This window comes from Calonectris borealis, chromosome 18 (assembly GCF_964195595.1).
Source record: "Calonectris borealis chromosome 18, bCalBor7.hap1.2, whole genome shotgun sequence".
NCBI classification, from domain to species: Eukaryota; Metazoa; Chordata; class Aves; order Procellariiformes; family Procellariidae; genus Calonectris; species Calonectris borealis.
Window position 1 is genome coordinate 5,295,768 of NC_134329.1, and position 12,501 is coordinate 5,308,268.

General features: G+C 42.4%; 1 protein-coding gene across 6 annotated transcripts in view; it reads right to left on the reverse strand.

The window, feature by feature from the left end:
- The window catches only part of ZNRF3 (zinc and ring finger 3), a 117,629-nt gene that overhangs the window by 37,776 nt on the left and 67,352 nt on the right, over window positions 1–12,501 (reverse strand). The gene's annotated exons all lie outside the window — the stretch shown is intronic.

Genomic DNA, 12,501 nt, shown 5'->3' on the forward strand with positions numbered 1-12,501 from the left:
AATATTAACTGTCTGTCATCCTTTGGATGACATGCCTATCGCGTAGTTCAAAGTACGGTTCAAGAAACTTCCTAACTATTGTGGAACAGTCTCTAGTTTTTTCTGAACCCAAATGAGGGGGAGGTATCATGAAGTGAGAAACTTCAGTCTCGTTTTAGGTATTTGTTTCTTACACAAGGCAACAATACATATTTGCTTTAATTTCAGATATTCAGTCTCTTCCTCCTCCTTCCAACACTATGTCGTTACTGTAATTTTATTATGGCAAGGAGCTTCCTATGCATCGATTTTCTTAACTTTCTTTGTCTTTTCCAAGTTTGCTGCCCTTCATTAGGATAATCTCTTTGTGTATAAACCAGGGTGTGAAACATTTAACTTCTTACACTATTTACTATGTTCTCCTTGTTCTCTTTTTCCCCTCAACTAAAATCTCAGATTTTTCACAGACATTTGCCTAAGAGTTGCCCAGGCTTTAACATATATGCAGAAGAAGTTCTTTGCAAAAAAAGTCTGTACTTTATCCAGCTTCGTGCCTTTCCTTAAATCTCAGCTTTGCCAAACTAGCTGAAGAAAACCACAAACTGGTATCAACACTATGACAATTTTGGTTTTGGTAGCTGATTGTAATAGGAGAAGATTATACTGCTCAATAATTTACATATATATATCTCACTAAAACATGCAAAGTAGCACCATGTAATGGTCACTAATCCTGCCATCTCCTCTGCATCACCAGTGTGTCATTTTGTCCTTTTCTCCCATGTCTTGTACCTTGACTTTCATTTTGCAAGTGATTCAATACAAGGAGAGCTATTTATATTATCTTGTGGGCCCCTGACTTTCTGAATAACTTGAGTGATTACTGAGAAATATGGGAAACATGATGGTGATGTGACACAATACAGAGGTTTTCCTACCACTCATTATTTTTCAAGATTCCTCACCAATCCACCTCTATTTTGAGAAAAAAACAGGCCACCGCAATACTATGCAGACAGAGTAGAATCCTCTGCCCAACTCTTAATTTATCCTTCCTCTTTTTTTTGAGTTACTATTACACACTACTGAGCTGTCTACAGTCTCACATGGATGAGCAGTTCAACTTAGTCTGTTTAAAAGCTTGGGACAGGTACTACCACTGGAAGATGAACCACTCCTTAAACTCGGCATCTGATGGATAAACTATTCAGCACAGGCATAAAAACAGGAAAGGGAGTCAGGCAGAGAGTGCTCTCTCCAAAATTGCCAGGGCATATATTCCAACATAATTAACCCCAAAAGGAGTCCATGGGATCCTTTAAGTATACACAAAGCTTTAATCTATATTAAATATCTAAAGAAACACAGAACCATTCCCTTGACGTACGCTGTATCAATTGAGCTTTGAAACCATAACCCATATCTAAGAAGTTTCTAGTTCAAAATCCTTGAAATGTGCGGGGGCACTTTCCACATGCCTGAAACGGCAAAACTGAAACCACAACTCAGGTGCTTTTATCCAAGGTTACAAAATCTGTATACATCGCTGAGGGTTTAAAATAACTTCAAAAAAAGCTGCACAAATTTTAAGTGGGTTAGCGTTACAGAGCAGACAAACAGTAAACCAACAGAAGAGGAACATTTTACTCTGTAACTGTATCACCTCAAAAAAGTCCTGATGATTAAAAGAAAACTTCCACCCTTTTGTCCTTTTTTTTCTGCCTGCCAGGATAAGGCATTATACTGTTACAAGCCACCATATGAATAGCTCAGCTTCTATACACTGTCATGAGATGAAAAGTCTTGGTCTTTTTTTTCCCCAACCATACAAAAAATACTGTCTCTACCCACTTTAGTCCAGAAAACATCTTGGGAAGAATGCCAAGAGGAACAGAAAATTCCTTCCGCAGCCACTTTCCTCCAGAATACTGTTATTCCGTAACAGCTTCCAAGTGTGAATAGCCCTTTAGATCATAGTCACCAAGCACATTCTGCAGCTATGTCCCTGGAAACCAGGATAAGCCCAAAGCTGAAAGAGCCTCTTCCTTTTACAAAGCCTGTGCTTCCTCACCTTTAAAAAGAAATTGGTGATTTTGTCCTCTTCTCAATGACAATACTGGCCGACACCCTGTCTCCAACAACAACGCCCCAAACACCTGAGAAGACAGCCTTCCTATTTAGAGTCAAAAAAGCTGCAAATTACACACAATTCTGAAGACAGTTAAATGTTTGCAGTGTAGAATATTAAGGGCTTCTGAATAGAGTTTTCAAGACAGTCAGGAATCTGCAACAGTCAAGCACTTGGCATACCCTAGCTCAAGCATCTAACCTTCATACACAGGGCATATATTCTATGTGTGACAGAGCTTCCAGGCATTTAGCAAAATCAAAGCTGCATTTCTGAACACTCCTGTCTTCTTCAAAAAGCTGGTGGCCTGGAAAAGAACCTATGCGCAGTTTAGTAGACAAAAATCATAGACCTGGAAGCAGCAGAGCCCTCAAAGCTCAAATAACCTCCATACTTCTATCAAGAACTGACAAATCACTTAAACAAAAAGCTTTGCTAGACCTTTGGGTGCCAAGGCTAGTAATTCCTTATGATTTTAGACTTTACTAAATAGGGGGAAAAAAAAAAGCTTTTCAACCATGATAGGAATATTAACTTGATGCATTTTGGGAGGGGAAGGGCAAGGCACAGGATTTAGCACTCCAAAATAGTTATCAGCAAACTAATGTTTATAAGGCTCAGGTGAGATTCATGGTTAGACCCTCATGGAAAGAGTGTAGCTGTCCAGAATAAATTCTTTCCTGTAATAAGAGGTATGACCAGAAAAAAACAAACATGAGAACTAGTCAGGGAGGAAGATGGGGAAACACAACCAACATGGGGGAAACATAACCCCCATTTTTAAAAAGGGAAGACTCTGGGAGCTACAAGCCAGTCAGTCTCACCTCTGTGCCTGGCAAGATTATGGAGGAGATCCTCCTGGAAACTATGACAAGGCACATGGCGAACAGAGAGATGACTGGTGACAGCCAACATGGCTTCACTAAGGGCAAATTGTGCCTGACAAATTTAGTGGCCTTCTACAACAGAGTTACAGTATTGGTGGATAAGGGAAGAGCGACTGACATCATCTACCTGGACTTGTGCAAAGCATTTGATACTGTCCCGCACGACATCCTTGTCTCCAAAATGGCGACACATGGATTTGACGGGTGGACCACTTGGTGGATAAGGAATTGGCTGGGTGATCACACTCAGAGAGTTGTGGTCAACGGCTCCATGTCCGGGTGGAGACCAGTGACAAGTGGTGTCCCTCAGGGGTCCGTATTGGGACCAGTATTATTTAACATCTTTGTCAGGGACATGAACGGTGGGACTGAGTGCATCCTCAGCAAGTTTCCAGATGACACCAAGCTGAGTGGGGTGGTTGATACTCTGGAGGGAAGGGATCCACCCAGAGGGACCTTGACAGGCTAGAGAGGTGGGCCCATGCGAACCTCATGATGTTCAACAAGGCCAAGTGCAAGGTCCTGCACCTGGGTCAGGGCAATCCCAAACATGGATACAGGCTGGGTGACGAGTGGATTGAGAGCAGCCCTGCGGAAAAGGACTTGGGGGTACTGGTGGATGAAAAGCTGGCCACGAGCTGGCCATGTGCGCTCGCAGCCCAGAAAGCCAATTGCATCCTGGGCTGCATCAAAAGCAGCGTGGCCGGCAGGTCGAGGGAGGTGATTCTGCCCCTCTACTCTGCTCCGGTGAGACCCCACCTGCAGTACTGTGTCCAGCTCTGGGGCCCCCAGCATAAGACAGACATGGACCTGCGCGAGCGGGTCCAGAGGAGGGCCACGAAGATGATCAGGGGGCTGGAGCCCCTCCCGTATGAGGACAGGCTGAGAGAATTGGGGTTGTTTAGCCTGGAGAAAAGAAGGCTCCGGGGAGACCTTGCAGCGGCCTTCCAGTACTTAAAGGGGGCCTGCAGGAAAGATGGGGAGGGACTCTTTATCAAGGAGTGTAGTGACAAGACGAGGGGTAACGGTCTTAAACTGAAAGAGGATAGATTTAGATTAGAAATTCTTTACTGTGAAGCTGGTGAGACACTGGAACAGGTTGTGGGTGCCCCCTCCCTGGAAGTGTCCAAGGCCAGGTTGGACGGGGCTTTGAGCAACCAGACCTAGTGGAAGGTATCCCTGCCCAAGGCAGGGGGGTTGGAACTAGGTGATCTTTAAGGTCCCTTCCAACCCAAACCGTTCTATGATTCTATGAATGGCAGCAAAAATACGGAGCAATCAGTCACAATAAGGTACCAACCAGCCTATGGCTCCTGTAAGTCTCATTCCAGGTTCATATCATACACCAACAGCAGAGTTTTGCTGAAATGGAGACTGCCACATCATTTGATTCCTGCCTCCAGCAGAAGCTGCTGAGGCTGAAATTACCAGATCGTTTTGACTCTAGCTTCAATCCAAATGGAATAACGAGACCCCTAAAAAGGCACTCACCTCTTTCTGACAAACCGCTAACCACGTTCATTGTCCCTATGGTTCTCCATGATAGAACTGCAGGACTCTGTCTCCTGTTGTATGAAAAAATTGATATGCAGCTTCCAAGATCATAAAGGATGGCCACTCCTGTAGTGTAGCTTTGCAGAGCTCCTACCTTCCAGTCAGAACAAGGTAGGAACAGACAGCATATCCAGTACGTTCTCCCTTCCAGCAGAGGTACATGTTGTCCAAAGACTAGAGGAAAATCTTAGAGGAAAACCCTCTCATCTCACTTTACCAGATCAGCCAAGAAATAAGACTCTGAGAAACTGCATGCATTAAGAAAGATTCAGAGAGTGTCATGCGCTTACAGCTGCCTTGGACAAAATACGCGTGACAATATTAGTACTATCATCTGAGGCATGTGTATCATGCAGTAGGTCCTAGGCACTAAGTTTGAAATCCAGAGACTGAATTTTGGAACACGCACTAAAACCAAGACCAATACATGTAACTAAAATGAGCTGCCTCTTTGAAAAGCTGCACAAGACTTCAAATTGACCGTTGAATATGAAGCTGGACTGGAGAACAGGTAAGAATGAAGAACTGTGTGAGATCTGAGAAATATCCATTACTTTTCTGGGAAGAGGTGACTTCTGCTCAGCATTTACTGACCACTCTATGGCATTCTGAAACTCCTTTTCCAAATACCAACAGCCCCTGCCCGCTTCTTGAACCCAGTCCAAAGAACTACGTTTCCTAGGAAGTTTCTGAACTCTATCCTGATGCAAGAACCTAAAAAAGGAATCCCTGACAAGTTTGTCAATAAGGGGAGAAAAATTAAGCAAGAACTCATCTCCTCAGTACAGGACTCATGCCATTCACACAGTTGTATTCACCGTGAGGGAAAGAAATCTTCAAATTCTTGTCCAAAACCACCAATTGAACCCACTTAGAACACACACTTTTACACAAACTATAGCAAGGTTGTACTATAAACAAGTTACTAGAAGAAAGCTGTGCTCTGGCTAGCAAACAAAACCAAACAGCTGTCACAGAAGAATTCTCCTCCAACATGGCCATGCTGGGTACTACCATTGCTGTGCAAGGACAAAGGTGACCACAGCAAGTGGATTCCATTTTGTAGTCCAACGATCCAGGCACAGAATTTCTACCTCACATTTCCTACCAGTGCATAGAAGACTGAAGCAGGGAGAAGACCGAACTTTATTAAACCACCACGCAATGGCAGAATGATCTTGCACATGAGAAACCTCAAACCCAAATGCAAAACCCAGTGTAAGCAGTAAGCAAAACTAATAGGGTGCCGCAGGCTCTGTGCTGGCAAATGTAGAGAACTTACTAGGTACATCTGCAGGCTACAAACTCCCAAGGATTTTGTTGCATCACACTGGAATCTCACCAGAGTAATTAACAAAACAAATTATATTATGCCAGCAGTACTCCCTCAAAGCCTGTATGTTTCTGGAAGGGACAATTGACAAAAACATTGCACTGTTCAATTAAAAACATGTGCATTGCAAAGCTGAACTGTTCCTAGACTATTTGTTCCAGTGAATCTCAAGATCTACAGGACCAACACAAATACTCACATAAGGGATAAGTCAGAAACATTAGTCATCAGCTCTGTGTAACCATTAACGCATCGAGGGAACTCATATTCAAGTACCCAGTGTCAGCTCTTCTAATAAAATATCTTCTAATAGCATTATGAAGTCAATAACAGGTTGTACAAGCTACCAATTTACTAATCTTATCATGACCAGAACTTGGGAGCATGACCACTGTCCCTACTCTCCAGCACATCTTCCTCTGGGCTCCTCGTGGATTTCTGTGACAGCACTCTTCTCATCTTCTCTCTGGGTGCTCTCATCTGTTCACATTGTTCAGATTTCAGGTTTTTAATGCAGATCATTTAAACCTCCACTCAAACCAGCTTCTCCATCAACCTCGTCCTGATCTCATGCCTCATGGATAAATTACCAATGGCAATCTGATCACCTTGCTCAAAATTCTGTTCCTACCCCACCTGCCAAGAGAAGACATTCAATTCCCCCACCTCAAAAACACATTTGGGTTTTTGCACAACATTTTTACACCACTTTCAAAAATCCCTTACTGTGTTTGTTTCCATAGTGAATGCACATCTCTTCTTTATAAATCAACTCACCGATTTCCACCTTACCTACTGCAACTTTCTTCTCCCTGAACACAAGCCCTACAGTAACCTTTCTGACCAGCATTGTTAGAATCATGTTTGTGGTGCATCACTCTGAGCATGCAATTTCCACCCATGAATCTCTTCTCTGCATAAATTTCTCTCTGGCTTCACATCCCAGCCAATGGTATTTCGTTCACACTTCATACTGAGACTCCAATGGCTAACAGGAAAGCCAGCTTCAGTGGTCCATTCATAGAGTTGTGTTTGTTTTTTTTTTCAATTCACACTACAATTAAGGATCCCAAAGGGCCTAAACAAAAAAAAAAAGACAAAGGGTACATTCACACCATGTGAAGATCACAAGTGAGCTTCAACCTTCAAGCCATTAAATCCACATGGTATATCACTCCACCAAATATTTATTGGCTTGGGTGGGGAAGCAGGACAGTCATGTCCACACACATCAGGGTGATCCCATTATATTGCTTTGGCGTCTGTGCTAGCTTGGACAAAACCAGGCTGGCATTTCTGTGTTTTACGTAGTTCCAGTAGTTTGCAGAGAGACAGAGCATGTCAACACTGTAAACAGATTCCCTAATTTCAGTTCCACTGAAAACAAAACAACATAACCCTAACAGATCCCAGCTCTTCCCCTTTCCTGCGAAGACATCAAGTTCTAATAAATACAAGCCAGGTCTGGATAACAAGATCTGGACAGTCTTAAAAACTTCAATAACATGCCTTTGAGACTCAGCATTACCTTCCCAAACTTTCTTCTGGTTGAATTCTTCATTACAAATTCAATTCTTTAAATCCCACAAGCCACAAAACATCATTCTTTCTCCTCCACCCTTTGGGCAAAAAACAGCTAAAAGATTGCCCATGTTATAAGCATGCCTTTGCTGAGCAGCTGTGTAGCTTTAGTGGCATGACTTCTGCTCCCCCCTTGAAAGGCTTCCTGCGATATGGCGGTACGGAAACATAGCAAGGCACATACAAAGTTTAGAATGTGTGCTCTGGTCACAGCAACACAAGATCAGTAACAATCAAATTAAATAAGAACCTCTTCACTAAAATTACCTATTTATTCTTCCCATTCTTTTCTTAGTTAAATTTTAGTCTTCCTCCCAATAGAGCTGCCAATGTCTCCCTCTGTACTTAATCCCCTATAACTGATCAGGTATTTTATCTCCTGACAAATAATAAGGGAAGAGATACAAGGTGTAGATATTTTTAATTAATTTTTGGTTTTTGACCCCATATTTGAGGTTGACCTGATTTTTTTTTTTTTAAAACAAAGCATCTCTCAGATTTAGTAAGTGTCCTAGATACCTATTCACCTTTTGCTTATTCTCGTTGTTCCATTGAGCGTATCACAAAAGGCAGTCATATCTACTCACACGCAATGTGCACCACCAGAATCTGTGGCTGATTTTTATTGGTAATTCAGCATACAATGAATAAATGTACCTCTGTGAAGCCAAGTAAAGATTTACATATATGTCAGAGGGCCCTAAGTAACTCTGTGCATCGATCTGGAACTTCAGTTGGTAACGCTGCCATAAGGACTTTCATACTTTCTGTGGCAAAAGATTAATGTGCAGAGAAGCATTACATATAGTTCCCAGTTCATGAAACAAAGGCCAGGGTACCAAAGCATCCTTTTCCAAAAAATTGAAGTATGACTTCCTCATGGCCATGAAGGAGTATGTGCTATAAAATTCTGAAGCATATGCTAGCAGAACCAGACTCAATACTGCCTGTCCAAACTAAAGTTACATCCCACCCTGGCAAGCATCTCTATTCTTTTAGGGTTGTCTCTTGCCTCTGATGTACCAGTACATTTTGGAATACAAATTTGAAGTATTTTCCCCTCTGTTTAGCTATGTATTTGACAGAAAGATTTGGATAACCCAGGTATAACAAGATCTCACAGTTTTGCAACAGTAACCAGAAAACACGCTGCTGCAGGGGCAGGGATTGGGTGAGGGACTGACATTACCCTGAGCACCCACGTCCCATCCTCTGGGCAACTACCATTCCTCCAAACATACAGAAGTGAAAATTTAGCAGCCAGGAGAAGAAAGGGGAAAAGTAACAAAAGAGAGATTTAAAAATGGCAAAGTTAGTACAAATTCTAGACCATCTAAGACCACAAAATAACACAAAAGGGCTCTGGAGACATGCCCCTGTCCTAAAGACCGTAAAAGAAAGAATGAGAAGGGAGGCATGGCAGGTTTTTGTCTGCTTTCTCAAAAAAAAAAGGATGTTATGTTTAAGATGCATATCAGAAGTGTCAACCCACTAGCACAATTCTGAAAAACATGTACTTAAGATACAGAAAAATCCAGAGAGTCAACACCAAGGCCAGTAAAACATGGGCTGCATTGACAGAAAACTTTCTGTCCACAAAAACACTTCACCACATCAAGCCAGAGGTAATCGGTGGATTCTGCTCGGATTCCACAGGCTTATATTATAGTAGTCTCAGTAGATCATGACAGACAGAATATATTGCAATTTTCCGAAACAGGGATATCAACTAAAAGTGCAACACGAGCTAGTGAATTTAAGAATTCAGGCTTAAAACACCGGTGTTATTTCTACTGATTAGGTGCCTAGATGTGGCAAAACACCACCCACGGGGGCAGATGGTGCTTACAACAGGACTCATACAGGGCAAGTGTCTGTCACATTCTCATCTCTGGTTTACAAGTAAATTAACCCTGATTCTCAGACAAAGCAGTGGTTTTCTTACTCTCCATCTTGGGGAGATGTTTGCACAATAAACACCAATAGGATCAGCTGTCTGACCAGACTTCATTGCACGGCTAGAAAAGTGTTAGAAAGGAAGATGGTACTGTGGCATGAGGACTTAGGCTTACTGAAATGAACAGAAAATAAAAAATAAAACCCATCCTGAAATAGTAAGGATTTTTTCCAGCATGAACTTCCAGAAAACAATATCTAGAACTGGAATAACAGCATGGAATTTTGATGTTTGAATGGAGTTTTTCAGCTTGATAGAAAGTGGTAGTTTTGTTTGGTTTAACGTGAAAAAAAATGCAGCTCTAGCACTTAACTGCACCTTAACCATTGGACACAATTCTGTAGCAGGTTCTCCAGTAGGCAGAAGACACACGCAGTGCATTAGTGTACTAGGAAAAGAGGAAACTGAGACCTTGCTCAAGGGTCTGTATGGGCTACACTTAAGCACTCCCTGAAATACATACCAAAGTTACAAGTCAAAAGCTACGATTTTCAAATAGAAACAGCAACTCTGACCCCTCCTCTACCAACATTATTTGACTATCAAAGCTCACTTTCGTCCTCACCAACCTACACACACAATCCATTTGTTTGCTTATTCTGTTTTAAAGCCAAAGAAACTCCATGGGGATCAACTTATTACTTCAATAAAAGATTGGGAAGGAGCTGATAGAGAAGAGAATCATTTCCCAGGGGCCTTTCCGTATCCCAGAAGACTCAAGAAGGTTATAAGGACCCCGGACTCCTATCTTGCCAACAGCCTATTTCCTTTTAGCCTACTTGAAAAGTCAAGCTCTGCCAAGCTCACTAGCAAAGCTGAGCTCCAGTTGGGAAGTCGAGCTCTGCAAATGCCAACTTCAGTGCCAGTTCCCAGTATCAATATTCCTGTAAGAAATTATTAAAAATCCCTCCCTTCCAGTTTAAACGCGTCCCTGTCCCTTCACATACAAGATGTCAGAGAATACCCGCCCCTACACCGTCCGTAGCTGGCTATGGTGTGACAGATAGGGACAGCATGGCAACACAGGTAACACGCTCCTTCTCATCAAGGAAGAAATTGCTACAGAGAAGGGGGACAGCACCTCCTCTGAACTCCTGCAGCAGATAGGTGCTGGAGGCACCACTTTACAAACCAAGACAAAGTTGAAAGAAAAGGCACCGACTTCGTTTTCTCTTTTGGAAGACAAACAAAGTAAAGGTACACTGACTTTGTCAAAAAAGCTGGGTAAGCACTTTCCATCCTACATTCATATCAAGCCCCAGACATGTCTTTGCTGAAGCACCTCGGCTGCAGACATCTTGCTTTGTCCTTTAGAAGAGAAAGCCAAGGGTCTGGGGCATGGGGGCCAGGATGTGACAGAAGTTAAGGCCTCTTTCCACTGTAAAGCCTAAGGAGATCACAGGACACGAAAGAGTAAGGCTGAATGGAAGTATCTAGACAAAAATTCAGGCCCAGGGAGGATCCAGGGTGTTTCCGGATCACAGACGTGTTTCACTTTAGACACACTAAACAAAAGATATCATGGACAAACTACAAAGGCAACAATAAAACTAATTATTTTCTATGAGGGGGAAAATTATCAGTAGTTTCAAATAGTTGCAGTAAAAAGCAAATTCAAAAAACTACAGTGCACGAGCCTCTAAAATGCAGCAGAACTGTTGAGTCTTTTTGTGAAGACTTGAATTCCTTATTGCTCTAGGGCCTGAAACAACAGATACACCATACAGCTTTCCCACCTGGAGTGCACTTGGCGTGAATTTATCTCCCTCCACATGAATTCACATTCCTTCACCAGACAAGCTTTTGAAATAAAATTTGTGAGGTTATGCAGTGTTAAAAAAAAAACCCAAAACAAACCAACCTGAACGGAAAGTCTATCGTCAGGGAAATGCAGGTTCTTCTCAGAGCTTTTCCCCAAGCAGGTGGAAGCAGCATCTGGTAACTGAAGGGAAGCGAGCTCCCTTCCTAGCTTCCCCCAGGTGTACGGAAGCAGAGCCAGGTAATCACTGTAGGCTTCAGACACTTCTAGTTACCCAGCCCCTCGGTGTCCAGCCACCACTTCCAAGACCTAGGTCTCATTTCCTTCCTCCAGCTCCATCCCCCATGGAAGTCTCTTCCAAGGGACTGATCCAAAGTCTGGAGTGTATCATGGCTCAAGTGAAATAAGGCAACCAAACAACCTAAGTATTTTATAGTGAGGAGAAAAAACATTAGTACGCTTCTGCTGGGACTTCTGTAGTAAATATCTCCTCTGTCAAACCAGTCTTATTAAACACAAAAAGTGGACTGAGTGTACTTGTTTTCTTCAAAATGCAATAAAAATAAGTCACCAAACAGATTTCAAACAAACAACAACTTCTTCGCTCACCATTAAAGTACTAGGGGACGCAGAGTGTCTGATTCAGAGACAATCCAGTATTTTGTTGCTAGAATCTCCAGAAATTGGATGGAAAGGAGAGATAGAAAAAGGGGCACACACACAAAGACGAATATAGACATACTGCTCAGAAATGCAGAGATCTAGTTAGGAAAGCATTAAGTTCAGCTGGAGCTCAAAGTGGCAACAAGTGTCAACACTAATGAGTATATTAACAGCAAGAAGAATTACAAGCAATATGTAAGTCTGCTACTGAATGGGGTTGACACAAAGCAATAACAAAGCAAGCAACAAACAGCTGATAGTAAAGGAGGGCCGAGTTAGGGATCATCAATGCAAACGAGACATATAGGTGTCTATGGGATCTGAGAGGATGCATCCAGGTGTCCTATAAGAGTTGGTTGTCATAATTGCAGAGTCATTCTCTATTATCTTTCAAAGGCCATGGAGATCAGGGGAAGGTCCCTGATGACTGGAAAAGGGCAAATACTATACTTATCTGCAAAAAGACAGATCTGGGAAACCCCAGAGCAGTCAGCCTCACTTCAGTGCCTGAGCAAATTATGGAACAGGTCCTTATGGAAGCTATTTCCAGGTACATGAAGGACAAGATGGTGACTGAAAAAGCCAGTTTGGATTTACCAAGGATAAATCATGCTTGACGAATCTCAATACCTTTTCTGATGAAGCAGCTTGCTCCGTGAA